This window comes from Bactrocera dorsalis, chromosome 1 (genome assembly GCF_023373825.1).
Source record: "Bactrocera dorsalis isolate Fly_Bdor chromosome 1, ASM2337382v1, whole genome shotgun sequence".
NCBI classification, from domain to species: Eukaryota; Metazoa; Arthropoda; class Insecta; order Diptera; family Tephritidae; genus Bactrocera; species Bactrocera dorsalis.
Window position 1 is genome coordinate 33,998,602 of NC_064303.1, and position 5,884 is coordinate 34,004,485.

Below are 5,884 nucleotides of genomic sequence, written 5' to 3' on the forward strand. Positions count from 1 at the left end.
AAAGTTGTCCATACAAGAACTTGATTCTGATCGTTCAGTTTGTATGGCAGCTATATGTTATAGTGGTCCTATATCGGCCGTTCCGACAAATGAGCAGCTTCTTGAAGAGAAAATGACGTTTGCAAAATTTCAAAAAGATATCTTAAAAACTGAGGGACTACTTCGTATATATACAGACAGACAGACGGACATGGCTAAATCGACTCAGCTCGACATACTGATCATTTATATTAGGTTGTCAAAAAGTCTTGCGGTATTCTCGGTAGTTGGCGCCGAAAGCGCGTAGTTCTAGTCTTATTCGTCGCATCGGGTCATGCTATACCTTTTTGGAAAGCTCATTTCATGCGCTAAAACTGATTGTCGTTTCTTTTAAGTTGTTCGTGAGTTATATCGTCGCAAACATGGAGCAAAATAAAGAGAAAATACGGCATATTTTACAGTACTACTACGATAAAGGCAAAAAATGCATCTCAAGCCGCCAATAAAATTTGTGCAGTTTATGAACCCGATACAGTTTCCATTTCCACGGCACAACGATGGTTTCAACGTTTACTTGGTGTAGATATGGTCGAAGATGCGCCACGCTCCGGAAGGCCTGTCGTCGAAAATTGCGATAAAACCGCTGAATTGGTCGAAAGAGACCGGCATCGGTTAAGAGCTGGGTCATTTCAATTTCAATAAAAAAAAATCAATAACAATACCGCAAGACTTTTTGACAACCTTTATAGGGTTTTCGACGTTTCCTTCTGAGTGTTACAAAGTTCGTAACAAACTAAATATACCCTGTTCAGGGTATAAAAACAACCGAAGAGTTTGGCAGATCTTAGCTCTTCCTTTTGGATGGGTTGCACCACAAATTGGAAAAGTTATTTATGCTGAGGATTACTCAATAAAGATGTATATAATTGTTTTGCAAACAAAATATATTTAATTAAATTTTACGGTCTATGAACAATTATTAATTCTATAGCTTAACATCCAGCGACATATTCTGTGTCGTCATTCATACGGCCCTTGTTTCATATTGCTACTATATAAACATTTAGTGAAAAGATAATTACGAAAAAAAAACTTTTGAAAATTTGGGGCTCGCCCCCTAATAAGTTAAATGTATATATCTCCTAAGCTACTTAAGCTAAAACAACTAAATTTGCTAAATATATGTAAATCTTATAAGAAGTTCTGCTGACAGTGTGAAAATGGATGAAATCGAAAGATAAAGTCGACCCCTTCCCTCCCCATATAAAGGTACTGTTAAAAACTACTAAAATCTCGAGGTCCGACCAACCGATTTCGACAACGTTTACGAGGGCGTATTTTTTCAGCATTTCTTTACACCAATCCACACGAGCCTTTTTTTGAGCGATTGTCAAACTGGCCGGGATCCAACGAGAACAAACCTTTTTTACGGCCAAGTGCTCATGCAATATCGAATGTATGCTGGTGGGAGAAATGCATAGGCATGCCTCTATCTGAAGGTATGTTACATGACAATCTTGCATTATCAGTTCACGACGGCATCGATGTTTTCTGGCACAACGGCTGTTTTTGGATGACTTTCACGGAAATCGTCTTTGAGCGAGCGTCGGCCACGATTGAATTCGTTGTACCAGTTTTTCACAGTGCTATAGGATGGTGCTTCATAGCCATACAAAGATTTTAGTTCATCGATGCACTCTTGTCGTGATAATCCACGTCGAAAGTTGTGAAAAATGATCGCACGAAAATGTTCACGAGTTAATTGCATTTTTTGGCCGAGATGAATTTTTTAATTCCCTGTAAATAAAACAATTCACGATTAAATGACAAAACGTTCTGAGTGATGATATGCTAACAAATGTCAAACTTTCCAATGGAAATGTCAGATTGCACCTGGCAACACTTAGTGTTGCCTAGTCCAGAAATATATATAGCAGCCTATGTAGTACTTGGCATTTTTCTTACATTCCAATAAAAATTGTTCAAGACCGTAGGTACCGAATATGAGACCCCAGTACCGGTAGTTGACTTTGATTGAAAATGTCAGTCAATGTGTGATATATAAAACTGAAATTCAGGGATAATCCTTCTCTCATAATGGTATGTCTGTATGTCAAAAACGGATTGAATCGGACCAATAGGTACCTTAGCCCCCAGATACTTAATATAAAGATTTTCGAACTTCCGAGTGACATTGTACAGCATATATCGTCCAGTGTTCCAATGAAAATACAATGGTATAACTGGTTTTTGTATTTTATATACAGCTGCAAGGGTTGTTTTCACACGTGGTGTTGTTATAAATCCTACCTGTTGATATTTTCATTATTGTTTTGGTGCTCAAAAGTGTAAGAAGTGAAAATATAAGTGAAAATAAATATAACTGAAACTATAAATAACTGGATACGAAATGACTTCAGGAAGAAACGAATATTTATCAAGTGCAGCATATAGAAGGTAAAAAATGTAAAATAAGCAACAATGTAAACATATACTAATTTTTTTTTATTATGCAGGCTAACTGAGGAACAGCGAGAATCATATATACAATCTTTATTTGATGAAATTTGTGACGATGACGCTCCCTATGACTTTGACTCAGAAGATAAAGAAGAAATTCAAATCAATAACATTGAAATTGCTGATAACGATGCTGAAGTTTCGCAAAGTGCCGCAGAAGTATTACCTGATTATGCGGACTATGAGGATGATGAAGAAGACGTTAAAAAAAGAAGAAGTAGAAGAAAATAATGAATTACTTGCTAGTGCCGAAAAATTTCTTGCACGTGATGGTACTGAGTGGATGAAAGAACCAAATGTAAGTCGTCAGGTACTCAGACAAAATATTATAAGAGAACGTTCTGGACCATCTAGATGCACTGAAATGTTGTCAATAGAGCAAACATTCAAAAGTTTCATGAACGTTGAAATGGCTGATATAATTATGCGCCACACAAATAAGTTAGCAAAATGCGCATCCAAACACAACTCCTAAGTCATGAACGCCTGTGTCAATAACAGAGCTGTATGCATTTTTTGGCATACTTATTATGACTGGTGCGAACCATAGCAATGGAGAACATGTTCGAGATTTATGGAGCGTCAAAAACTATCCTTTATATCGCGCCACAATGGGAGTCAACCGTTTCTGTTCGTTATTGCGGTTCCTAAGATTTGACGATAAAAACACTCGTGCAACACGCTTACTAACTGATAAAGCAACACCGATCAGTGAGTTGTGGACGATGATGAACAATAATCTTGCTGCACATTACAAGCCCAGCTCATGCTTGACGATTGATGAACAATTATTTCCTTACCGTGGACGCGCACGGTTTACGCAGTACATACCGTCAAAACCTGCTAAATATGGTGTCAAGGTTAGGTGGATTTGCGATGCCACAAATGCATATCCACTGCATGCATGTCCATATACTGGCCAAGCAGAAACTGGTAGGGAAACGAACCAAGGCGAACGAGTGGTGAAGGATTTGTCTGCCAAATACCAAGGAAGTGGCCGAAACATTACAATGGACAATTTGTTTACGACCTTGCCAGTTGCAGAACTGCTTCTCACCCGGAAACTTACGATCGTTGGAACTTTGCGCAAAAACAAATCATATATTCCTCAAGAAATGAAGCAGAACAAAAACAGGACAATTGGTTCAACGACATTTGGCTTCAAAAATAATGTGATGTAATCTTATGTTCCCAAAAAAAATAAAGCAGTAATTTTGCTTTCGACCATGCATAATGATGCTGAAATAGCTGACAGTGGGAAACCTGAAATAATTGAATATTATAATTGTACCAAAGGTGGTGTTGATCGAATGGACCAAATGTTTGCGGAATATCCACCATAAAGACAAACAAAACGATACATTGTCTACGATTTGAATAACCCTATGTTGCTTTGGAGAACAAACAACACGCATAAGCAGATCCTGCGCAGCTTGGCTGAAGCATTGTGTATGCCCATTATTGAAGCCAGAGCCATAAATCGTCAAGTGACGCGAAATTTTTCGACTAAAATTGCTATTGAAGCATATTTCAACCGGCCGGTGGAATCAATGGTGTCAACAGCAGCATCAACATCTGCCGCGCGCAGTGGAAAAACGCCGTAGAAAAACCAGAAAGCTGTGCGCCAAATGTAAGAAGCCAATGTGTCTTGAACATTCGGTCACATCAACAAATTGCTCTATTTGCCATGATTTTCCTTAGATATGTATAAGATGCATTTTTATAATTTTTATAATAAAAGTCAATAATATAATGTGTGAAATGAATATTTTTAATTTTTCAAAAAAAAAAAAAAAAATAATATAAAAAATGTTTTTTTTTTTTGATTATTATGAGGATTTTTACTATTGGGGTACAAACGTATCCCGGATGTGTGTTTACGTATACAATGTCTTTGGAAGGCTGTAGCTCCTGAACCAATGGTCCGATCTGGTTCAAATTTTGAATTTGAACTCAAAACTAAATAATCTTCCTAGATTCAGTATAGAGGTATAGCGGTTCAAAAGTTACAACACTTCAAAGTTGAAAGTGGATACATTTGTACCCGGGTGTGTGTTCTAGGGTTAAACAGATAAATTGAACCACCAATTGGAAGAAGCGAATAATTACAAAAAGTTCGAAATGAGATAATTAGAAAAAACTGATTTACTCTCAATGTATAGATCAAATACCCATGATATCTTAAAATGAAATGTAGTAAACATTGTTGCCGATAATATGCTGTAAAAAAATATTTTATGTAAAGAAAAACAAAAGTTGGGGTAGTTTGAAAATCTTGGAATTATTCCCTTTTTCCAAATTTATGAAAATAAAGACACAAATATTAAAGAATATTAGCATTTATTATATTAATAAAATAGAAAAGATATTGTATTAATCCTCGTCTATATCAGTACCATCCAATGTGGTTATGGGCAAAGTCAAAATCAAATCATAAAACGTCTTATACTCTTCAGGAATATATGGTATGATTTTTCGCACATCATTCATCTTTTTTTCGTTTATGGGTAGTTTTGACCGGTATGCTTGTTCGTCAGGTAATTTAAAAGTAGTTATTGATTTCCGGATCAAAAAAGATATCTTTACAAATCCGTCAATGATTTTGGAACAGGTTAAGTAACCTTTATTACCACTATTGTACTCAAAATGTTTATATTTTGATATTTTAAAAGATGTACTTTTATCTATTGGCTTGCAGGTTATCTTGTAGAACGGCTGCCATGTTGTTTTAAAATTCAATATGTTCTCTTTATTAATGGCTTCAACCAAGAATCAGTTACTTTTACCTTCTGAAATTAAGTTGTTGTACTGAGCTGGGACGTATAATCTATCTTTTCTTCTAATAAGTATCTTGGCTGTTCCAAAATTATGATCACATTGCAAAAATTAATGACTTCGCACCGGAAAGTATTGATATATTTTATCAAAACGATTGATTGATACGAGGATAAAAAAAACCTTATGAATGTGTTGTTCCCATTTTGCCCTCCGCAAGCATCGCTAAAAACGTGATCTAAGCAGCCGGCTAACCGGCCAATCAAATTCAGTTATTACTAACGGTTTAAGTGAATAAAAATGTCAAATTAAAATGACCCTTAATTGTATGACAAAAGGTTGTTAGTTGGAAGAGAGAAATAAATCCATGATTTATTCCCTTCTTCCAACTTACATTTTTTTTGGCCGCTAGTATTGCAATGGCGTTTGACCTTTTTATTTCATTTTTCAACCTGACGCGTAGTTTTACGATAGAAAAGAGCTAATATGAGTAAAAATCTATTTCGTCAAAAACGGCTTTTCTTCCCTTCTTCCAATTGGTGGTTCAATTTGAGCGAAAGCTTGTAACTAATATCAGGATTTTCGAACATCTGGTAGACCTTACTCTATA